This window comes from Schistocerca cancellata, chromosome 8 (genome assembly GCF_023864275.1).
Source record: "Schistocerca cancellata isolate TAMUIC-IGC-003103 chromosome 8, iqSchCanc2.1, whole genome shotgun sequence".
NCBI lineage: Eukaryota > Metazoa > Arthropoda > Insecta > Orthoptera > Acrididae > Schistocerca > Schistocerca cancellata.
Window position 1 is genome coordinate 513,526,866 of NC_064633.1, and position 26,830 is coordinate 513,553,695.

Sequence of the window (26,830 nt, forward strand, 5' to 3'; positions counted from 1 at the left end):
AGACTCCTCAGCGTGGTTGTTGGTAGTCTCCTCCTGGTACATTGTGCGGTAGTGGTCGACAAAGGCACTGACGATTTCGGCCTGGGAAGTAACGTGCTGGCCGCTACAGATGGTGATCTCGTTGATGAGTTGTTGTCGTCAATGTTTCCTATCGGAGACGATATGATGCACGGTCGGATGTTCTTGTTCCGCCGAATCTTGACATCGGGTTCGCACCATAGCCCCCTGCAGTCTACGGCGTGTCAAAGTTACAATTTGCGCCTTATTCCTGCTGCGTTCCCTCTGGGTGTCGGGGGTGGGCGGTTGGGCGTCCAGGTCGCGGAGAACGGCGTAGAAATAGTCGGTAGTGTGCCGGCGCCAAGTAGCAACTTCCTTTCCGTACTGAATCAAAGTACGTCGAATGGCAGGTTTGGCACATTCCAGCCACCAGGTCAAGGTCGTGCAGTATTTAGGTAAGCGACGTTCACAGGTGGCCCATGTCTCAGTAACACGTTGAAGACATTTGGGATCATGAAGATGGGAGGTGTTTAGCTTCCACGGTGCACGACTACTCCAGACCACTTGCTTGGGGAAGAGAATGTTGCTGATGTGGGCACAGTGGTCCGAAAAGGCCAGGGGCCAAAGTTCTGCACCTTGGACTGCAGGTGTGACTTCCCGAGAGACATAAATTCTATCAAGACGGCTCGCGGAGTGACTCGTCTGGGAAGTATGTCCAGGCGCGTCGCCGTGCTGAACTTCCCAAGTGTCGCGGAGCAACAGATCTCGGACGACAAGACGCAGTTCTTGACAGGTGTTGTAGTGGGGCACTTGATCTTTAGGGTGCAAGACACAATTAAAATCACCCCCAAGCAAGTAATGGTCGCAGCGTCCAAGAAACAAAGGAGCGATTTCTTCTGAATAGAAGAGTGCCCTGTCGCGTCTGCGGGTGGAGCCTGACGGAACGTAAATGTTGACGATACGCGTCCCTATGACGGTGACGGCCATGCCTCTGGCAGATGGAAGGTATGTGATATCGGCCACTGGAATGCCTTCTATGGCGTAGATGGCTACGCCGCGTCCCAGGTGGTCACCAGGAGAAGGATAAGTGTTATATCCTGCAACGTCTGGAAGTGTGGCCAAGTGTACTTCCTGTAGTAGTGCGACATCGACGTCAGACGCCCATATCATCTCTCGCAGCAGTAGAAGTTTCACGGGTGAGCTAAGGGTGTTAGTGTTGATCGTCGCTATTTGGTAGGTTTGGAGCCGTACCCCGCCGTGGAGGGGAACTCCACCGGCGGAGGATGAAGAGGGGCCAGGCAACGGCGAGTCGTGCCGTTGCGGGTTCGTCCCTCCGTGTCGGAAGACGGAAGGGAGTCGCGTCGCTCTGAGAGGAAGGCCGCCGCGGGAACGTCAAATGAAGGGGCGTCCATATGTTCAAGCGGGTGGGTGTCGGAAGTCGTTGCTGTTGGTAGTGGCGCCGGAGTAGCGTCAGGCTTTGAGCGCGACGTGTCGGCCTCGGCGGTATCCGTAGCAGCTGGAAGCGTCACCGGTACACGGTCCGTAGGGCGGCGGCCGGTGGGAGGAGAAGAGAGCACCGATGCGAAGGTGATCGGTAAAACCGTCGTCGGAGCCGGAGGTGCCACGGTAGCGGCTGGAAATTGGGTGATTCGTCGCTGAAGACACTCAGATCCGAGGTGGCCTTCTTTGCGGCACCCGGAACAGGTCTTGGGTCGGCCGTCGTATATGACAACCGCGCGGCACCCACTAATTTGCAGGTATGATGGCACGTGGCGATGGAGGTCGATGGTGATCTGCCGTACACCGTTAAGAACGGGGTACGTTTGGAGTTGCGTCCAGCGTTCGGCAGTGTGGCCATGTACAGTGCCATAGGGGCGGAAAGCCGCGATAACGTCTTCCGCCGGGAGCTCGAACGGGAGTTCGAAAACTCGTATGGTGCGCATTCCTAAGCCGGCATGGTCGACAGTGACCGCTCCGACATTGCCGTCGGCGTGGCAAAAGCGTAATCCATGGTTGGTGTCACGAAGTATTCTTTCACATACCGCGTTATTGACGACTTCGACGTACACCGTACTGCTTATTATGGACAAATGGATGCCCAAGATGATGGAAGCTGGGATCTTAGCAACGTCCCGTAGGAAGCGTTCCACTTCCAAGGCCTTTGGTCATGCGTAGTCGTTGCAGAAGGTGAATCGTAATGTTGATTTTCTAAAACGGTTGGCGGTGGTTCTAGTGCACGTAAGCGACACGTGAGTGACGGCCGCTGAAATGTAAACAACAGCGTGCGCGCGCGCTCAGCAAACGGAAACAACAACACGTCCGCACTGCACGGCGGCGAAAGCCGGACTGACCAACTGAGCTACCCAAGCACGACTCAACCCCGACCTCACAGCTTTTCTTCTGCCAGTTCCTGTCTCGGTCCGGCGCTCAGTTTTAATCTGCCAGAAAGTTTCATATCAGCGCACACTCCGCTGTACAGTGAAAATCTCATTCTGGTAATATTAAATTAGTTACCCTATTTACGTAATGCGTAGCCCTAGCCTGAAAACTATGTATGTGAAGAGGGTGGTTCGCTCTCGAAAAATTTCAGCACAATGTCAACCTTAGCCAGAGACAACTGAATACTATTTATTTATCCATTTATTTTTTTCTCACATACAGGTGCTCCCCAAGTATCACTAATAACATCTCCTCCATCATGTAGCGTAGCGATTGAGTTAACTTGGCCACAGTATTTGCAGGGGCCCAGCATCGAATGGCGCCCTCGTGGACCATTTCATCTTCAGAGAGCGACGAAGCTCTTGTAAGTCCCCTGACAGCAATACCTGAAACATGACAAAGGAGCGCAAGGCACAGTTTCCAGGAAGTACTATACTAATGGTACCGTGGGAATGATGACGATACAATACTCTGCAACAAATATTGTTTCTGGGGAACAAATGCACAAAGTGTGAACAGAGGTTTCAAAATAAAGAAAGGGTCCTTACGATTAATAGCCAAAAATAGAAGTCTAGTTTACTGCAAATACATGGTCAAAACACTGCGGGCCATAACTTCACTACGTAAATACATTTACCAATCACGGATCAAAAATAACATTCACAATTACAGCACAAACAGTCCTGTCCTTTTTTTCAGGTTTTTTTCCATCAGAAACTTTATGCTCCGCAATCGTATTAATGAGATCCACGATAGGAGGAAGGCCAGTACCGGTCGTAAATTTTTAATCTTCGATTTCAGCTACTGCGTTGCTGTCTTCAGTGCATTATTTCCAAGTCGTTTCAGACCCTTTTCCTTCGTCCTAGCCTACTGGACGTTACACTTTTAGGTCCTTTTAGCCATTAGCACTCCGTCATCAGGCCACAAGTGGCCCATCGGGACCATCAGACCGCCGTGTCATCCTCAACTGAGGATGCGGATAGGAGGAGCGTGTGATCGGCACACCGCTCTCCCGGTCGTTACGATGGTTTTTTTGACCGGAGCCGCTACTATTCTGTCGAGTAGCTCCTCAATTGGCATCAGGAGGCTGAGTGCACCCCGAAAAGTAGCAACAGTGCATTGTGGCCCGGATGGTCACCCATCCAAGTGCCAGCCACGCCCGACAGCGCTTAACTTCGGTGATCTGACGGGAACCGATGTAGCCACTGCGGCAAGGCCGTTGCACTTTTAGTCATTAGGCCTTCTCCTTTTTTCCATCGTCCCGCTCAAGATACAGTCACTTGGTGGCTTTGCACTGACTGGCCCGACCGTTTGTTATGTATAGCCAAGTATAATAAGAGAGTCACTTTGGTTCAAATGGCTCTGAGCACTATGGGACTTAACATCTGAGGTCATCAGTCCCCTAGAACCTACAACTACTTAAACCTAACTAACCTAAGGACATCACACACATCCATGCCCGAGGCAGGATTCGAACCTGCGACCGTAGCAGTCTCGCCGTTCCGGACTGAAGCGTCCAGAACCACACAGGCCACCGCGGCCGGCGGAGTCACTTCGTTTTCTTAGCATTTTGGTGTTCACAGGTATGTTACATCCCCCCCCTCCCCCCCCCCCCCCCCAACCACCACACTTTTTCGGTATGTTACGGTTTTCCATACAGCTGAAAATGAGGTTTTAATATCCCGAAGATGGTCGTCGATTGAATAACTCGTTATTGTAAATAAAGTGTATGTCATCATGTTAATTGTGCACGAAACGGAAAGAGAGACAACGAATACGAGTATACTAATATTCTAAATAATTTCACGAAATTTTGGCTTAAAGTATTACACCCACTGGATCTCTTATTTCACGTTACTTTCTTTTGTTCCTTCAAAAATCAAAGAAAAGAATAAAAACACTGTTACTTTTTTCATTATACTTTACGCACGCTGTGAGTCCAATGAGTTTCTAGAGTGGATTATTAAGAAACTGAGAAAATTGAAGATGGTGGTTCCAGCGTTTCAGATGTTCTACGTAGATCCCCCCTACTTGAGTACAATGCACAGAGTGTTCATACAGCCACGTGTCAGAACACTCCTTCTTTGGGATGTTTCAGCTCGCGCGTGACATTGAACTGAATGTCTGTTATGCTGTCAAAACATTCACACATCAAGTGAATTCCTTTACTTTGTTTCTTTGTGCTACCTTGGTACAGGTCACGTAACCTGTAAAGATTTTATTTTTCACGAAATAATTATTCGCGTTTTGCACTTCAATCAAGTTGTGGCTGGTGTCCATGTGTCGCCGTTTTCGTTCGGGAGACAAGGTGAGCGGGACAAATTTTGCATAAATTTTACACGTTGGAGGAGGTCACCAGCACTTGATTCAGAGATGTTGCTCCATTGCGATTTGTGATACAAAAACGCTGTCACACAACGGCTGCACGTTCACTACTTAACACAGCCTACTCACAAATGACTAGTCCAAGGCCTGTTATTTACAGCTGTTATTTCAAGCTGCAGCCAAAGTTTTTGCCTATGACTTCATGTTTAGGAACTTTTTGCACGGACGGTGTAATTTCTGGTAGTAATAAGCAATTTGTGTCTCTCCAGCGTCTAAAGAACTTCTGTAGATGAATATCTTTGGTGGCGTAACCTCTTGATTTTCAATACTTCCTTATTATGTTTGTTACGATATATCTACAATAAAAATGAAAGCTGTAGAGTGATTTCGCCATTGGCCACCCGTGAAGCAGTTCCTCACCAAGTACAAGTATTTTGTAGCGCTGTCGTTTGCTTCTGTGAGCTTGCAAGTGTTTTCATAATTGTATAAAACCGTAACATCTCACTGAGGCGACTAATTCACCATTCCCAGACGGAAACCCTAATGAGAATGTTGAAAATGTGATGAAGTTATCACCCAAAATATGTGTCGGAAATAAAAGTCTAAATCTGAAAATAGAGGCAGAATACGGACTAAATAATCATGAATATATGGGGTAAAAATGATTTTCCGTTCCTCATCTCACGACTCTGTTCTAGGCTCTTGGCTGCTATAAGTGTGTGTGAGTATGTGTATGTGTGTGTGTGTGTGTGTGTGTGTGTGTGTGTGTGTGTGTGTGTTTGCGTCTGCGCACGGGGCTGTTTGATGCTATGGCGGCAGGAGAGAAGTGCGTTGCGTGGACGACACAGACAGCAGTGAACGTGCTAGCTGTAGGTAAGTTCTGTGCTTCATCTACTTGAATTATTATTGTTTGCTCTCTTCCAGAATTTGTAACATCAACGAACGGCTGCCTGCGTAGCTTAGCCGCCACATAAGTCTTGCGGTATAGTTATGGCACGTGCGACTGCGTAGACGTCGCAGCGTTACAAAGAAAACACTTCTGCGTTCCTTCACTCGTGCTTGAGGAAACCTGGACCTTAGAATCTTAGTTCCGCTCCTGGAACGTGCTTTCCGTTAAGCGTTATTCATCTGAAACATAATGTCGACAGGAATCAAAACATGACCATTATATGCCTATGGAATGTACATATGCATACCGAACATTGCAAATATGGAAATGTAGTAATATTCATTTCACGTTTAAACTGTAGACTTTAAGAGCTTGTGGAAGGCAGAGCTAATTACATTGGGTGACATCGACCTAGAATGGAAACTAGAAGCACTTAGCGCCGGTATTTGCTTGGAGACACAATCCATTAGGCAAGAAATGTTTGCTGGGAGGATGAGCAGAAGTCTTCGACGCTGAAGCTGCTATCTAACCTGTGACCTAGAACCTTTGCGTTGTTCGTCAGAGACGCTACTCGCGGACTAACTATTATAATTATGCAGCTGTCTCCAGACTAGCATCACCGGCCTCGATTTGACCCCCGAGACAAGATTAATTAGTCAGGGCAGTAACTCATACTCTGCTGACACGATAACCGTACTTCTCCAGTTGCGGCTCAGTAACCCGCACATACGATCAATGGACCGGAAGATGAAACTGGTATTCCAATAAGCGACCTTCAAACTTTGTGGAGTAAAGTCTCCTGATAAATCTCTGGATTCAGTAACATTCAGATAAGATTTAAAAACGGTGCAATGACTGGGAAGTTGCTTTAAAAGTTCAGAAACGTAAAACTATGCTCTCGATAAAACGAAAAAATGTAGTATTTGATGACTACAGAATTAGGATCTGTCAAATCATAGATACATCTGGATGTATCTACTCGGAGAAATTTGAAATGGAACAACCACATAGGTTCACAGGCAAAGCTGCTGGTATACTCCCGTTCAGTACTTCGATACTAAAAAAAATACCATCAGAAGGTTGTTGACGAAACATTTCTGCGATGCACCCTAGACTATTGCTCAATTGCGTGGGCTGCTAGCAAATAGAACTAATGATAGAACTAACAGGGGTATGTAGCGTGTACAAAGGACAGCACGAATAGGTACAGACTTTTCTGGCATGTGGAAAGCGTCACAGAAACGCTGAAGAAACTGAATTCGCAGACAGTTGAAGAGAGACGCATACTTTCCGCTGGAAGCTTACTTTCAAAGTTCAAGAACAAGGCTTAAATCAGGAACCTAGCACTATACTACAAACCCATTAAGTATCGTTCCACCAGAGATCACGAAAATGGAATTACTGCAACTGCAGAGCTCACACACAAGTTTAAGCAATCATTCTTTACGGAAAGAAGTCAGAATAACTAGCACAGTGGGAAGTAACCTATGCCATGCACTTCAGAGTGGTTTGTTTTGTACATATGTAAACGTAGATGTAAATAATAATTCAAATACGATGTAAAGAAACAATCATTTCCAGTCAGACGATTTTATTTCTGTGCTGGCGTACGCTGGCGCTAGAACATCATGCGGCATAGGGGTTACGAGTATCGATAGAGGCCAACGAGAAGACTCGGCAAACGCGCCGTAAACGCCCTCTCAGCCGCGAGTATCTGGGATCACTACCGGGCACTGGAGGGCCACTTAGTCCGTCAGTTAGTTCGTTCGAGTTTAGTCAGTTAGTTCGTTCCAGTTGCATGGGGGCTTAATTATTTAAAATGCAAATATTTTTAGTTGCTGTTAGTCCGATTACGCAAGTCTCGTAAACGGCTGGCCCTGACTAGTTTTAGTACGCAATCTGACTGCTTTGAATAACAACAAAGAATGTAAGAAAATTTCAGTTAATACAATTAATTAATTAAGTCCCCAGCAACTATAAACTCTACGAAGCCAACAAAGCACAAGTGTAGTTGTTCTGTGTGTGGTAGTGTGACTCAACGCACATCTGGCACGGTTCTTCTTCAACAAGACAAGAAATTTTAAATACCATTTATACTGACGTGATAAAAGAAAATTAGAAATACTATAATTGTGCAAGAAAACCAAAATTACACTCTAATACAAGAACACACGCCAGATGCTTTGTTGACTGAACCTGTAATGACACATTATTCAGGTCACTGAAAGAATAAAAGAATAAAAGAAAATAGCTCCATATATATTTGCGAAATGCACTCTGACCATTACAATATCTCCATTAGAACGTCATCATCTCTCCCATCAAACCACTGCATAAAACATGGAACAGCACTCTCCACTACCGCATCTCACTCTGACTTCAGCTACAAACAGTGTCCACCACAACTTCTCGGCAAGAACTGCTTGCCGCTACGTCTCAATAATCACTGCCAGTGGAGGCGGCGGAACAATACTCTCTCTGGCACGATTTTTGGCGCTGTGGCTCAGTGTAGCCACCTTTCATATGCCCTTCCTCCACGGGCTAGAATTTGATGGTATTTTTGCCAGCATTGGTGGTGAAAATACCACCAAATTCGTCAAAAAAAATACAGACAAAAATAAAAGATAATATTAATACGTAAGTATCATATAACTAGATAAAATTTTGGCTTTGCACTGACCTTACAATAGCCTAATATATAAAATACAGTAAGGAATACAAATTCTTTCATACATATGACTTTACATAATAGTTTACAGAAATATCATGTGGTTAAACAATTCAATCGATAGCGTCAGCAATGACGAATATGAGCAGGTAAGAGTCTTATAACTTTTCACAAACAGTAATACACAAAAAATCAGTTTATACAAATATTCACATAAAGTGTTTTCATAACAAGTGGTTGACAGTTCCAGCAGTAGCACCCAGCAATGTTGAGTAGGTGCAGACACCATCAGGTGACATCATTTCAGTAGAAGCAGTCCATCAGTGGCATACAGCATTGTGGAACAGGTGCAGACTCCAACAGGTGACATCATTTCAGTAGAAGCAGTCCATCAGTGGCACCCAGCAATGTTGAGTAGGTGCAGACTCCAACAGGTGATATCATCTCAGTAGAATCAGTCCATCAGTGGCACCCAGCAATGTTGAGTAGGTGCAGACAGCAAGAAGTAACATCATTTCAGTAGAAGCAGTTCCATCTGTGGTACCCAGCAATGTTGAAGAGGTACACACAGCAACAAGTCACATTTCTCAGTAGAAGCAGTTCATCAATGGCACCCAGCAATGTTGAGTAGGTGCAAACAGCAACAGGTGACATCATCTCAGTAGAATCAGTCCATCAGTGGCACCCAGCAATGTTGAGTAGGTGCAGACAGCAAGAAGTAACATCATTTCAGTAGAAGCAGTTCCATCTGTGGTACCCAGCAATGTTGAAGAGGTACAGACAGCAAGAAGTAACATCATTTCAGTAGAAGCAGTTCCATTTGTGGTACCCAGCAATGTTGAAGAGGTACACACAGCAACAAGTCACCTTTCTCAGTAGAAGCAGTTCATCAATGGCACCCAGCAATGTTGAGTAGGTGCAAACAGCAACAGGTGACATCATCTCAGTAGAATCAGTCCATCAGTGGCACCCAGCAATGTTGAGTAGGTGCAGACAGCAAGAAGTAACATCATTTCAGTAGAAGCAGTTCCATCTGTGGTACCCAGCAATGTTGAAGAGGTACAGACAGCAAGAAGTAACATCATTTCGGTAGAAGCAGTTCCATTTGTGGTACCCAGCAATGTTGAAGAGGTACACACAGCAACAAGTCACATTTCTCAGTAGAAGCAGTTAATCAGTGGCACCCAGCATTGTTGAGTAGGTGCAGACACCGACAAATGACATTAAACAACTATCACTGATCACACTGTTCCTCAGCAGAAATTAAACATGTCCTAGTGGCACCAATCATGTAGAAAAAGTACAAGTAACAGTCCATAATATTTACTATCACTGATCAGACAGTTCAAGCATGAACAATAGTTTGAATACACATACAAATGCTTTTACACTAAACATACAAATCATAACAAACACACTAATGATGTCAGATAATTGTTATATTAACTATTACAAATACACAAACATCAGTAAACCTATAATATTTATGGGTGTCAGTGCAAGCCACTACAAACAAATAAAATAATATTTAGGAGATAGGTGGGTAGTATTAGGAAAGGAAAACACACAAAACACACTCACTCATCTTTCATCTACATTAAGTACTACTGTGTAATTGAATAGTGTTCTGTGTAAATGCACTTCTGTCAAATTTCATGTTCATCATGTGTATCAAGTAGTAGTGACAGCAATGTATAACAGTCAATAATAGTTAAGTCAACGTCATAGTCATCATGTCAAGACCAATGTTTGCCGAGCCAGATCAAAATGTACGGTTGCTGAACAACTGTCAGTGTGCCAAATATGCAACTTCCTCTCTCCAAAAAAAAAGTATATACTGCTTAGTGATTTAACAAAGTGTGTGTAGACAATCTTCCTTCCATATTAGTGTTCTAGTCTGCTATCTTCATCCTCCTTGTTCCATATAGACCAACAACAACAAAAAATATGCACCTCACTTATTTTACCTCTTATACACCATAACTCCAATCAACTTCATATAATCTCAATACCTCCATAATACCTCTTCAATACGTCGATACATATAAACCTTATTGCCAGTATCATTTCACTTCCATAACAACTCTTTCCTCTAGTCAGTCTCCTCGATCGAGTACAGATAAAATCCTAATGCAAACCTCCTCATCCCATACAATCCGAAGACACACTGTCAACACACAACCTCTGTGTAATCCATCTGACCAAAATCTTCTACTCATTATGAATTATAAACAAAGAATGCATACATGACCTCTAACAGACTCAGTTCGAATAACTCTCAGTAATTAAGTACGATTACGGAGTGTGAATGATCCTAATATTTCACAGTGTGTACACCATTTCAAGAATTATGGCAAACAGAAGCAAACATGTGGAGTATTTCTTGTGTCAAGTGTCACTTCCTATTTCAATTGCTCACGAAAAATGCAGTGTAATAACTGTGTTGGTATGTCATGTCGTTAGCTTCCTTCCTATTGGCATACATTTATACAGTTTTCATAAAACCTCCAGCTCATGTGACTTCTATGATGTTTCTTGTACTAAAGTCGCTCGTCGAATTACTGCAGTTCATTTTCTTATGTTAAAATATAAAACACTGAGCGTAAGCAAAACAAACAACAGCGAGTAAATATACCAGTAGTGAACAGAATGTCAACAAGTGGATGCAGCACAATTTCTATAACGAGGCTTCGCCAAGCGAACAATCTGTAACTAGTACCATAGTGTAACCTAAACTCTATGTTCATACACAGTACAACAGCATTTCTATATACAAAATTAAAGAGTAGTTGTGACAACAAACAGAAATGTATAAATATGCAATCCATACGCATAGCAGCAAACATATCTTACGTAATAAACAGGTCATCAGCATCGTATAACCGTAAGCAAATAAATGTTCATATGTAATCTTAATAAATCAACATGAAGGCGCAAGCAAATAAGTAAACATGAAGGCGCAAGCAGATAAATCACAAAGTATAACTTACATACCTAACCACATCAGCACAATTAATCAGGTGACAATTATAATTTAAATAAATAGGCACAGCAGGCACATAATTAAAAAATATGACATCAGTGAAAAAGCAGTGCAGCCAAGCGATGCATAATATACACAAGTTACAACTCAGTTCATTAATAATCATCGTCAAATCAGTTAACGTACGCAAGCACGTCGCTTCACAAGCAAATTCATAGAACATGTAATTAGCACAAAGTATGAATCACGTAATCGCGAGCAGTTAATTACGTCTAAAGTACGTACCTAAGTGGAAATATGTTACCTGAAAAATAAACTCAATTAATAATTACCTTTTTAGTTTATTACTTTCTTCTTCGAAATGACATTTTTCCTGAAATTTTCTCGATAGCAAGTCGTCTTAACGTCGGACACGCACAGAATTTACCTGAAGTTCTTAAATATTTTATAGAACCGTATCCTGAAAAATACTGAATGTTAATAACAGAATTCATCAAGTCACTATAGCTTTATACTGAATTTAGTCGGAGAAATTAGACTGTGTATTTATTTACGGCTGTCAGTGCATTCGCACTGAGCGCTCGATCAGCTGTAGGCGCGTGACGTAGGAAGTGATTGTTTGCGGTCAACGACTGCCTTGTGCGGCGCGCAGACTTGACTGTTGCTTTGAGTATATGCCGCCGCCAAAACACAGCTCGGTATCCTTGTACTCTCCGTGTGTTTACATACAACTGTTAGTTTCTCAAAAGTATGTCATTCTAAAAAATTTTTCAAAAGTATATCATTCCACAAAAATTTTAACGTTAGATATATGATGTATTCCCTTAGAGTGTCGTGATTTAAGAGTTTCTACTTCGACAGTGTTATCATGAATAATTTTGCGAATTCTATATGTACCGTTATAAAGCAGAAAAAATTTCCGACACAAGCCTTTTCCTTTGTGAGACAAACGATGAGCCTTAATTAACACTTTCTGACCAACTGACAAGATTTTTAAACGACCAGGACGCTTAGCTGATTTCTCTCTTCTAGCAGCCGCAGATGCAATATTTCGTAGAGCCAGGTTGACAACTTCAGAATGCCGCATTTTCCGTGTAGGCGGAAAAGGAACGATTTCAGAAATGCGATTTGTCGGTGCTTTGTTTTTTAATATCAGTATAGGTTGAAGTTGAGTCGTTAGGAAGTTCATTCAGAATGTTTTGAAAAATATGAAGATACTGATCCCAAGTTCTGTGATTCTGATGACAATAAAGACGACACAATTTATTAATTTCCTTCATCCATCTCTCTGAAGCGTTAGATTGAGGGTGAAAAAGTGAAATGAAAATTGGTTTAATTTTACGACGCTGTAGAGTACGAAGCCAAATTTTAGAACGAAACTGTGATCCATTATCTGATATAACCTTATCAACATGACCCACTTCTTTAAGAAAATGTTTGATGAAAGCATTAGATACTGAACGAGCTGTTGCTTTGCGTAACGGTGTAAAACACACATATTTTGATGTCAACTCCACAGCTACGAAAATGTACGCAAAACCATTAGTAGATCGAACCACTGGACCGAACAAATCAACTGCAGCCATGTCCTTTAATTTCGCTGGAATGATAGGAAACAACGGTGCTCTGTGAGATACTGTTGGCGGCTTAGCCTTTTGACATAATTTGCATTTGGCAAGAACAAATCGAATACGTTTTTCCATATTATTGAAGTAGCAATTTTCTCGTAATTTATGAAAGCATTTTCTGGGACCAAAGTGTGCATAACTGAAATGCGTATACCAAATCAGCTTATTAACCCACTCATCAGGAATACAAACTAACCAAACAGAGTTGTCGACCGATTTTCGTTTAAAAAGAACTTTCCAGATAGATCGCAAAAACGAGGTGTGACCAAATTGTCCAATTTAACAAAGCGTATAAGAAAATTACAGACACCAAGAAAACTATGAACATCACGTTTTGTAGTAGGAACAGCATAATTACGAATAGCGTCTAGTTTCTCTGGATCCGGAAGAATACCTTCTGTAGAAATAATGTGACCAAGAAATTTCACCTGAGAACGACCAAATTCAGATTCTTCTAAGTTCACTGTAATGCCAACTCTTGCAAAAATACGTAATAATGAATCCAAAATTTTGTTATGCTCACTCCAAGAATGTTTAGCAATAAGAATGTCGTCGACATAAGAAGTAATATTGTCACGAAGATAAACAGGTAAAATTTCATTTAAACTATGAATGAATGCTGCTGAAGATACAGTAAGTCCAAACGGTAATTTACGAAATCACTTTTAGCTAAAATAGTCATATCAGGTTATTGTTTACTACTGTCTAGATAGATTGATAGTCGAAGAGTTGTTTTGATAGATGCAAAGAATAGTGAAAGAGTAGGTAGCAGTGCAGAAAACTAAAAGGGAAATAGCACTACTACAGCTCGAGGCCCTGTGCACGCTACGGCACATATTCACTTAGCGTAGTGAATCCCCTGAGGACTTTAATAGCTGCACATAAATTTCAGTTTGTGACTTAGTGGCAAATTTGGTGGAAGTGCGTACGTAAATTGATCTAACCATGAACATGGATGTACGTCATTCTTAGAATTGCGGAAGATCTTAAATTTCCGAACAGTTAAGAAGTGTTTATAGTCAATGTTTGCGCCTCGTGGCGACAAAGACCTACCGCGTCTGTCCCAGTCCAAATGTCGATTATTGTCAAGTTCGCGCGCCTGGCGCTCTCTTGTTGCATCCCGTAAATGAAACAAACTATTTTCTTCAAACCCCTCTGGTATCTGTGATTCTAAATTTCTTTTGCCGTCTTTTCCTACGATTTCGCCTTCAATTCGTTTGACTTGCTTTTTGAATGCCTCAAATTCCCTTTTCACGCGTTCATTAAATTTTCCCTGATTTTCAACATGTTTACTTATGCTCTGGTACTCTTCGGTTTCTGAAAATGGCAATGGAGCTGTGTCATCTGAATCTCTGTCCCCATTTAAACTAAGATTTGTCAATTTATCTGAAATCTCCTCCACTCTTTCCAATAAGTCACCAATTTGTTCTTTCTGTTTATTTACGTCTTCCGTAAGTGTCACGACTCGCGTTTCAGTATTACCACATTTAGTAGTTAACTGTTCATACTGTTGTGTTAGGTTATTTAATCTGTCATTTGGTACGGATTCCCCGATTCTCTCAAATATTTCTTCCTTATCTTTTGCACGTTGTAAATTTAACTCTGAAAATTTCTGTACTATCACGCGGTCTCTTTCTTCCTGTTCTCTATCCTGTTCCCTTTGTCTAATCTCTACTGCAACTAATCTATTATTGTGAGCATTCAAAATCGGTTGTACTTCTTCTCTGATTTCTTTCTTTAATTCATCTTTCATATTTTTGAAACATGTCCCTATTCGTGAATCTAACCGTGTTTCCATTGTTCCCATTTGTGATCCCAGTGAGTCTAACCGTTTTTCCATTGTTCCCATTTGTGAGTCTAACCGTGTTTTTAATTCTGATCCCAAATTTAATATTACACCCATCAACTGCTCCATGTTAGCCGTTTCGAAATTCTTTTCGCCCCTAACATTTCTGCAAAACTAACTTCCTTCTGCATAGCCATAAAGCTATCTGTGTTCGATACTATTTCAGAATATTCTATCGTTAATCTCGTATTCTGTGAATTTTCTGATTGAGAAAAATTTTGAAATGGTTCCGGACTATTTTCCCGACTTATTACATCGTTTTCCACTTCATTATTCATCACACTGTTCTCCTGTGTTGGCGAGTTCGCCATGTTAACAATTTCGTCATTCTCACTATCCATCATTTTTGCCTTTTTCATCGATCGCGTAATCATTTACAAAACATACAAAACTCGTCACTATATGAAAATTACACACAATGACACTTTATCACCAACAATATCAATCACACGAAATGCTTCCTTCAAACACGATTAACGAACAATAGAAGAATGACAATCACCAAATCTACACATGCAAAATAGACTACAAATACTAAACTACAAATTACTACAACAATGCTACGGTCTACTATTTTTACAATCAGAAGATTCCAAGGGACGATCCGAAGCAGCGGTCGCCACGTGCATGGGGGCTTAATTATTTAAAATGCAAATATTTTTTTGTTGCTGTTAGTCCGATTACGCAAGTCTCGTAAACGGCTGGCCCTGACTAGTTTTAGTACGCAATCTGACTGCTTTGAATAACAACAAAGAATGTAAGAAAATTTCAGTTAATACAATTAATTAATTAAGTCCCCAGCAACTATAAACTCTACGAAGCCAACAAAGCACAAGTGTAGTTGTTCTGTGTGTGGTAGTGTGACTCAACGCACATCTGGCACGGTTCTTCTTCAACAAGACAAGAAATTTTAAATACCATTTATACTGACGTGATAAAAGAAAATTAGAAATACTATAATTGTGCAAGAAAACCAAAATTACACTCTAATACAAGAACACACGCCAGATGCTTTGTTGACTGAACCTGTAATGACACATTATTCAGGTCACTGAAAGAATAAAAGAATAAAAGAAAATAGCTCCATATATATTGGCGAAATGCACTCTGACCATTACAATATCTCCATTAGAACGTCATCATCTCTCCCATCAAACCACTGCATAAAACATGGAACAGCACTCTCCACTACCGCATCTCACTCTGACTTCAGCTACAAGCAGTGTCCACCACAACTTCTCGGCAAGAACTGCTTGCCGCTACGTCTCAATAATCACTGCCAGTGGAGGCGGCGGAACAATACTCTCTCTGGCGCGATTTTTGGCGCTGTGGCTCAGTGTAGCCACCTTTCACAGTTTAGCCAATTAGTTCGACTCTAAGGACACAGCAACCTTGTAATGAACGTAGCGAACTTCTACTTCAACAGCATTGAGGCTACGTGGACAATAAAGAAGAGAGCTTGTACCTCAGCATATGAAACTTTAAGTTAAGTAGCTCTATGTTTATAGATAAATAACCGAGTTTTAATTGCGGCAGTTTGTGTTACAGAACGAGCATACCGGCCACCTACCAACATCCTCTCCTGGGTTCTCATGGTACAGCTCTACAGAGACAACGAGACGACATAAAAGCGGCTAAAGACAATACAGTAATTTCTACTGAAACAACACAATGTAATTTACACCAATCTAACCTAACCATTCTTTTCGATCGTAGCTTTCTTCACAAAGGATTAGGATTCCGTGTACCACTAAGAAGTCTTGTGTCCTTGTTATAAACACAATGAAATTTCTCTAAACACCCCTACTGTATTAGCTGTCTGCGACAAACCCATAATCGCAAGTTAACACCAAGGGAGTTGGCGAGTGGACTTGCATTGGGGAGATCGACAGTTCAAACCCGCGTCCGACCATCAAGATTTAGGATTTCTGTGATTTTATAATTCGCTCCAGGTAAATACCTGTATGGTTCCTTTGAGAGGGCGCGGCCGATTTCCTTCCCCATCCTTGACACAATCGAAGCCTGTGCTCCGTCTCTCATGACCTCGATATCGACGGGACGTTAAATTCTATATCCCTTCTAGCTCCAGTGCCTCTGGACAAAAACTGTTCTTTCCTCGTGTATGGAAAGAAGAGTGGCTGAAAGTGACAGACGGTAGACTGCGCCTAGTTAAGTCAACAAAGTAGCTACGGCACACCTTCTCCCAACCACACAGAAGGGATGAGGTCCTCCTTACACGTCTTCGCATAGGACACAGCCCTGTGTTGCATGGCTTCATGTTCCGCTGGGAAGCCCTTAAGTGTAAGGGTATTTTCAGACAAGAAGACAGCAGCTAATTTAATGACAGATTTGTCCTCTACTTTAGGTGATAACCAAACGAAAGTCATACCTACTTTAATGTTTTGTGAAATGTCCGACTAGTTCCATAGAATATCAGGGAGTGGTCCTGATTTGTCAACAGGTTGGCTTGGTCATTCACGTCTTCATGCGTCATCAGCCAGCCACATATTCCTGTGTTTTTGTTTTAGTTTTTCTCTTGTCTTACTAACGTTGTAATTGGCAGTTTTAGAATATCCAAACGCTTTAGCGTTATATTACAGGGTGTGATACAGTATGTTTGTGAGGGTGATGATGGGTCAGCATGGGAGAGAGTGAGTGCAATATTATATCTGGATGTTTTCACATCTCGTATCACTTTTCCTAATCACATTGGTATTTATTATTTTTTGTAAGGGAGCTGCTCAACTCGCCGTTAAACGTTCATCAACCACACACACAGATACACGACTATGTTCTTTCCAGAGTCCACAGAACAACGAAAACGCTAGTCTCAACCGCGCACCACGTAGGACGCCTAGCAGCTGTCAGAATATTACAGCGGAAACTCGTGGCCGACTCTCCAAAATAGAGACCTGAACTACTTCTAAAAACTAATTTGCTCGTCTCAGTCAAGCAGCAGTATTAGTAACGATTTCTCGGCTTATGGAGTCTGGTAAGAAGATTCCATGTAACAAGAAGTATTCATGGAAGAGAAATGAAATTTTCAAGTTCTTAAAAGGGGAAACTGAAAAGCAATACGTAATTGTGTAGCTTATCTCAACAACTTTATTGTAATGTTCACCTCTAACCCATCTTGGATACTAAAAGTTTCGATGTCGTGTGCCCAAATAACACTATCAACTTATCATGAAACTGCAGAGACTCTAACAGTTAATGGAAGAACTTAATATATCAAGTTTAAAAGTAGGCGTAAATGTAAATTACAGTAAGACAAAAATAAAGTATAACCAACATATTGAAAAGAATATAATACTATTCAGCAATGAAATCATGGACACAAAGACGCGTTTTTGTGTTCAGAGCAGTCGAAGACAGAGACTAGATAAAGAACAAAAGAAACAAACCAAATATTTAAATGTGTGTGAATTTCAAAATGTTCTAATGTGTGTGAAATCTTGTGAGACTTAACTGCTAAGGTGATCAGTCCCTAAGCTTACACACTACTTAACCTAAATTATCCTAAGTACAAACACACACACACATGCCCGAGGGAGGACTCGAACTTCCGCCGGGAGGGGCCGCGCAGTCAGTGACATGACGCCTCTAACTGCGCGGCAGAAACAAACAAAAGAGTAAAGGTGACCTGGAGTGCTTTTGGTACACTAAAGAAACAATAAAAACCAGGCTTTTGATACGCCATAGATGCCATAGAGGTATCGTTTACAATTACTTGTATCACCCGTTCTGATTTACGACAGTGAGATATGGGCAAATATAGATTTTATGTGTACGATAACTGTCATTAATAGCTGAAATGACTGATACAGTCCCTCACATCCACACCAATAGTCACAATATTGAAAGAAAAGATGCTAGCAAGAAGTAATGCTCTGGGTACATGAATGCCGTGTAAATAAAGCTGTACTTTTGTTAACACACACGCCCATGTTACTTTTGATGTTACTTAATCCCTCTTTCAAATACAATAACCTAACCTTAAACTTTAAAGTATCGGAATTTAATCTTTCTAAACTGAAAGTAGCCGTGCCGATGTTTGTACGGTCCGTGTTAATGTATCATCAGCCAATTTTCGTGTAGGAATGGACGGAGAAGTAACTCACCGTTCACCTTGGCGTAAAGACTTTTCCAGACATCTATCAATTCTCGAATCTCATAATTGTTTCACCTTTGCCGGAACAGCAAAGGCCCAGGAAGGTGCGCATGGAAATATGTCTCAGACAACCTTACCAACCGTATATTACCCTGCCATGGCAGAGGAAGGTTGGCATGAAACATAAGGAGTGGTAAGCCTCGGTAAAACTATGCTCACAAAAGTACCCGTCCAGGCCTTCTCAGAGCCTGGGATCAGCACAAGTTCGCATGCTGAGCAACTGCCTGGGCAGCCCTCAACTCAATATTGCTGTTTAACAAACGTATCACTCCTCTCCTTACCGCTCTGATACACCTACGACTTTTTCTTGTCACTTTCAGGGAGTTGGAAATGCCACATAAAAGGTGGGTATTTCAAATGAATTTACCAGTGACGGAAAAAGCAGAATCCTATGCAGTAGCATATTGTCTAGGAAAAGGTTTGATTTTTCTGTAACGTTGTGTTCACGATCTTCTTCACCTGCGTTGATGGTCTGACATTATGAGATAACACGGGTCCAACAAAACTGTTAATACTATATGTAAGAGCAACGGACAATTCAGGTATCTCTTCACATAAGCTCAGTGTTAAGTGACAACGCAAGGAGTGATCAGGAGTTCATTATTACAAATCAGCTCCATTCACTATCTAAAACACTAATGTATGAATCAAGTATTTATGGAAGTTCATACTCGTGTCGGGTGCCAAGAGAAGATCTGCTGTTAGCGGCAAATAGTGACAGATTATTTACGATTAAAGATATGAGACAGCCACGGATGTTCACGAGGAAAGAACATAAAGCTTGTAACTTATGCACAAAATTTACAGAAAACGGTAATTTATTCCTAATTAACTCTCATGGAATTTAATCGACTAAAGGATCACTTAACACAGACGATAAAACAAAAATAATAGACGCAGGGTAACTATAACAAACATTTTAGTTTCATCCATATTTTGGAGCTGTGAAAGTGACTGTATTGAATACACAAGTAGTTTGAATAAAAACGCCTTCCCTCATAATTTTTTCGTATTTTATTTTATTGTACGAAGCATTTCGGATGCTGTGGTTCCATCTTCAGGTGCAAAAGTCTAGTACATAACTCACATTTCAACACATTGTTTCATTCTCTCCGTATTGCAAAAATGGTTCAAATGGCTCTGAACTCTATCGGACTCAACTTCTGAGGTCATCAGTCACCTAGAACTTACAACTACTTAAACCTAACTAACCTAAGGACATCACACACACCCATGCCCGAGGTAGGATTCGAACCTGCGACCGTAGCAGTCGCGCGTTTCCGGACGGAAGCGCCTAGAGCAGCTCGGCCACCGCTGCCGGCTCTCCGTATTGCAACGGCGCAAGAACTAAGCCATGCAAATAACATTTGTGAGTTACATATTAGACGATGCGCACCTGGAGAGGGAACCACAGGCTCCGAAATGCATCCTATAATTTATTAAGACACGATTATGTGACTGAATGCGTTATTATTCAAACTATCTGTGTACCGTATACATGGCTAGCCTCGATTTCGATATTAACGTGAAAAAGATGGAATAAGAAAAGATAATACGAATTACTCGCACATATTCACATGCTTGGAGCATGATAGGATGCTGTAGGTGTAATTAAATCTGCATTTAAACCCACTGAATCACAAGCAGGACGGACACAGCAAGTTACAAACCTTGTACCGTACTAGCAAAATAATGTTAAAATCTTAAAATGAAAAACGGAAAAACATACGTTAAACAGACTGGTAGCCGTTCTGCGCGACTTACAAAAAGGATTACATGGTTATTTGGTGGGTATAATACAAGGGACACGTGGCATGGTCAGTCCACCAAAACTACATCCAATTTTGAGAAGAACAATAAAACTCGCTTGAAATTTGCAAAAGTAAACGGTCACAATATAACAACATCAGGTCGACGAAGATGTTAATCTTTTCACTTAAGAATTTAACGAATATAGTCTGACCATGGTACCACATAGCACACTCAGAGACAAAGGACCAAGGTCTAAACTACTGCTTAATGTATTAAAAATGACGAGAATTCGGAAAGAATGATTTTCATATACCTCTTGAATAAATATACATGTGAATTAGGAATTAAATAACCCATGAGAGGAAAAGCCCTTCATACTAAGCTGCACTCTGCACGTCCAAATTAAATTAAAGAAACCAAAAATATAATAGTGAAACACTCTTTTGAATTGCACTGTTAAAAGAAACACGTTAGGGCCAGCTATACGTTAAAATAAATGAGGCCGCTACCTACCTCCAAAAATATAACAATAAGCTCTAAACAGAACCACCTCCTAGCGACACGTCCGGAAAAAGAGTGCTTGCCCGTCAACGGTTTTCACAGGACGCGCACTAACAGAAGCTGAAGGAGATGACGGTCGCGTAACTAAAGTAACCCCTGCTTAGAGGTGTTTTGGTGGAAACGATACACCTTTGGTTTGACCTGATTTCATTGCTGTGCTTTACTACATAATTACTGTTAGCTTGGCGAAGCTCTGAAATACAGTGGCTAACTCTCTGGTTCCTTGCGGAACTCACTCAGAAGGGTTCACAGGAAGGAATATGGATCAAATACGCAATAAGTGGACTCATTTACCAACTCATCCGTCCTCCAGAGGTTCGGCACCAAAACGAAAGAGTAACATCTGATTTGACTTGCGTGTTGTCAGTACGACCATAAATTCTGAAACGGCTATTCTTTTGAAATGGGGCAGACAGTACTGTATCAGCTGATGAATATGCTATGGAGACCAACAATTTTTCGCCACCAAACTGTTCTTGTTGTATTTCTTATTTATTTACTGTTGTTTTCTAAGTATCTACGGCATAATTTTCAGGCACCTGCGTAGCAGCGCAATGTAAGGTACAGTCGTCAACAAAGCCATTAAGATATTACGTTGAAAAAATCCTTTTCCTTAATTACGAAATGATGATACAATTCTTTCAGAAAACTTCACATTTTTTAACGAATCTGTTGTTATATCAGTGGAAATAGAATACATGGGAAAGAGTGATGGTTCAGATCAGTAATTAGTAGAACAAAGTATGTCATCAGTGGCGAACGCTGATCGTTGTATAGGCGGTAAGAGTTCCATTGGCACCTTTTTGACTACGGGAAAGAACACTTTTATCTTGTATATTCACCTCTCTCTTTGATCTTTATCAGCCCTATTTCACAAATCGTCACACTGAAAGAAAATTCACAGTTCCTTGTTATTTGCATCGCGAAAGCATTTTAGATTTTCAAGCACAATGTGCTTTCATGAACGAAAGTACTTCATCCACACGTATTTTTTGAGAACAAATGACACGTTAAGTGAATACTGCTTACAGAGACGTAAGATCTATGGCGTGTCCCATTCAAATGCAAAATACGAACTAACTACTTCGGTGCACATTTTGTGGCATTTATATCCTTGCCTTGCCGCTAGAATATTCGATAAATTTTTTTGTGAATTTAAATGTGGTTATGACATCCGGTTTTACATGCGATGAAAACGTAGGTAAAAATTTATGTTCTACAGTTAGAAAAAAATGAGAACCTAAATAGTTACAAAAGATTCTGCGTATAGTCCTGAACTATAAACTTAGCGGCGCGGTATTGGGCGCCTTGCCACAGTTCGCGTGATTCCCCCGTCGGAGGTTCGAGTCCTCCCTCGGACATGGGTGTGCGTGTTGTCCTTAGCGTAAGGTAGTTTAAGTTAGATTCAGTAGTGTGTAAGCTTAGGGACCGATGACCTCAGCAGATTGGTCACATTGGAACTTACCACAACTTTCCACCAAAACTAAAAACTTAGCTTTCAAAATATTTTACTTAAAAAGATTTGTCTACGTTTGAGAATATTTTGTATTTGTATGAAGTGAAACGGTTTCTGACGAAGTTAACTGCTTTTCGGAATAGAGTGAAGGCCATTTACCTAATGAACAAGAAATTACAATTTGCTATAAGTTCCACAAAATTGGGAAATTATGTCAGAACGTGTGGAATTTGTTGTAAACTGCACTCATAGGTGTATGGATGAGATGGACCAGTGTACTGGGACAAATGGACCATATGAAAATGGCTATGCACGAAGAAAAGAATACATTAAATTTTGTTATTTTCATGTGGAATATGTTGTAATGAATACTGAATTATACTTTTAAATATTTTAGTCCAAAACAGTTTTATCAGTTTCTTACAAATCTTGACTGAACATCGGCTCTTCTAATAAGTTGTTGGTTTAGTTCAAGCATTAGCCTGTCATTCTCTTACCACAGCAGTTACACTTATTACCAGAAGCTGAACAACATTCATATGATCATTGCAAATAAGAAACACACTAAATGCAATCGTCATTTTTATCAATTTCGTAATAGGTTTTAGCACCTGGAACACATTCATCCACATCCCACTCATTGAAGCTATTTTCGTTTTCCTTATCATGTCTGCATCTTATGAGCACGGTGAGATATTTGCAGTACTTTTCTTGCTGAGCTTCTTCACCCTGTTTCCCTCTTCAGTAGTATTTCCCTTTGGTAGTCCTTTGGTGCCTTTTCCTTGTTTCATTTCGTTTCTGATCCAGATTTTTCTTTACAATTTCAATATTTTCAGTAGAGTTTAGTCCTTTGAATACAGATGCTAACTTCCTTTTAAAATTTATCGTTTTAGCAATAGAAAGAACGGGTGATACTTCTTCCAAAAGTTTTGTCTGTGTTGGCTTAGGAGTAATCAGTTCTGAGGTGGTAATCCTGAAAGTTTTGGTTTTAATAGGAGTGGAGTCTGAAATTGTGCCAGGGGAAGAATTTGACTTGTGCAGATAACTCTGCTCTTATCGTGTGCTTGGGATCAGTAGGGCTTTTCATGAGCTTTGAAATGGTTGGTTGGCCTGTTTCTGAGATTCTGCTCTTCCGTTTGCTGCCATAGCCGTGTCTTCCGACAAATAAGTATAGTTCGAGACTGCGACCATTTTAATGTGCTTAATCAACGTGCTTGAAGCTAAATTTAATTGTACTCCAGCTCTCTCGTATTAAAACAAGTGGTCCCTCTCTCCCGATTCTCTGGGAGAGGTGGACCACCCCGACCTCCACCTGTAGGCAGCAAACTCGGTGGGCATATTAAATTAGTTTCATGTCTATACATTTGCGTGGCTAACAGTAAAAAATAAAACCGCATCAATATTGTCCAGACCAGCCTCAATAATGCAACGACCTAACACGAAAGTGACAGGATCATTTCTACAGCATGTTTCTTGACAATAGAGCTTCCTTGCAAGCAGCGGGAGATACTCTCCAGTGGCGCACTGGTGAACTACGCCGCTGGCCTGTCTCACCTAAAGGTTCAACTCTCCTGGCCTTACTATGTGTGACACACTCATGTGAACATATACACTGATGGGCCAAAACATTATAACCATTGCCCACCGGGGAATTGAATGACGCCTGGAGGCGCTGCGGGTACATGACACATTAAGGAAAGTAGATAATTGGAGCAGAATCAAATAAGGCACCATTTCTAGCGATGGCACCAGCTGAAAATGTGGAAATTAAATGGCACAAGCGACACTGACAAAGAGTAGATTTTTATGGCCGAGCACCTGGGAACGAGTATCTCGCAAACGGCGAAATTGATCGGCTGTTCGAGTGCTACTGTTATCAGCGTCTATGTGAAGTGGTTGAAAAACGGCAAAATCACGAAGAGGAGACAATGCGTTGGACGTCCACTCCTCATCAAGGAACCTGGAAGTCAGAGGCTTTCCCTCTCTGTAAAATACACTCCTGGAAATTGAAATAAGAACACCGTGAATTCATTGTCCCAGGAAGGGGAAACTTTATTGACACATTCCTGGGGTCAGATACATCACATGATCACACTGACAGAACCACAGGCACATAGACACAGGCAACAGAGCACGCACAATGTCGGCACTAGTACAGTGTATATCCACTTTTCGCAGCAATGCAGGCTGCTATTCTCCCATGGAGACGATCGTAGAGATGCTGGATGTAGTCCTGTGGAACGGCTTGCCATGCCATTTCCACCTGACGCCTCAGTTGGACCAGCGTTCGTGCTGGAAGTGCAGACCGCGTGAGACGACGCTTCATCCAGTCCCAAACATGCTCAATGGGGTACAGATCCGGAGATCTTGCTGGCCAGGGTAGTTGACATACACCTTCTAGAGCACGTTGGGTGGCACGGGATACATGCGGACGTGCATTGTCCTGTTGGAACAGCAGGTTCCCTTGCCGGTCTAGGAATGGTAGAACGATGGGTTCGATGACGGTTTGGATGTACCGTGCACTATTCAGTGTCCCATCGACGATCACCAGTGGTGTACGGCCAGTGTAGGAGATCGCTCCCCACACCATGATGCCGGGTGTTGGCCCTGTGTGCCTCGGTCGTATGCAGTCCTGATTGTGGCGCTCACCTGCACGGCGCCAAACACGCATACGACCATCATTGGCACCAAGGCAGAAGCGACTCTCATCGCTGAAGACGACACGTCTCCATTCGTCCCTCCATTCACGCCTGTCGCGACACCACTGGAGGCGGGCTGCACGATGTTGGGGCGTGAGCGGAAGACGGCCTAACGGTGTGCGGGACCGTAGCCCAGCTTCATGGAGACGGTTGCGAATGGTCCTCGCCGATACCCCAGGAGCAACAGTGTCCCTAATTTGCTGGGAAGTGGCGGTGCGGTCCCCTACGGCACTGCGTAGGATCCTACGGTCTTGGCGTGCATCCGTGCGTCGCTGCGGTCCGGTCCCAGGTCGACGGGCACGTGCACCTTCCGCCGACCACTGGCGACAACATCGATGTACTGTGGAGACCTCACGCCCCACGTGTTGAGCAATTCGGCGGTACGTCCACCCGGCCTCCCGCATGCCCACTATACGTCCTCGCTCAAAGTCCGTCAACTGCACATACGGTTCACGTCCACGCTGTCGCGGCATGCTACCAGTGTTAAAGATGCGATGGAGCTCCGTATGCCACGGCAAACTGGCTGACACTGACGGCGGCGGTGCACAAATGCTGCGCAGCTAGCGCCATTCGACGGCCAACACCGCGGTTCCTGGTGTGTCCGCTGTGCCGTGCGTGTGATCATTGCTTGTACAGCCCTCTCGCAGTGTCCGGAGCAAGTATGGTGGGTCTGACACACCGGTGTCAATGTGTTCTTTTTACCATTTCCAGGAGTGTAGGTTAGGCGGCAACCTGTGGCGGCTATGGCAGCAGAGTACAATGCTGGTGGATGTACAAGTATTCTGAAGCACACCATTCAATACACCTTGTTGAACTTGGGGCTCTGCAGTAATGGCCCCTACTTGTTCCCATGCAGACCCTGAGAGGCACCCACATGCCTTGCTCATACTGTGGCATCAAGCAGTCAGGCCTGCAAGATGAGTGGTCTGCCAAGCGAGTGGATTCATTCTTATTTATCAAGTAACATGAACTCTCGTACTCACAATTAAGTTACAAATTATCCTCCTGTGTGAATAATACGCAACGGAAACGCATATCTGACTATCAGTAATTTACAGCACTCTGACTGTTCACAATGCGCTGGCAATACCACATTTTCTTTTTGTCTTTTATTTAACGGCTTTTATCAGCACGTGGCCATCGCACTGAATATGAGTGGCACACACATTATAAATTTGGGACATCATGACAACATAGAGTTTGAAGGAAAAGTCCACCAATCTTTTTCTTTTCACTAACTTATTTATTCCGATAAATTCTATAACCTAAACACACAAATTCTATAACCTACAACAATAACACATGAGAAATTCCGCCCAGTGGGCATGGCTTAACATTGGTGATTCTCTACCTTTTGGTCTCGTAATTATTTAACGCTACAGTGCACTTTCTGGATAGGATGGTGGATCTTTTATT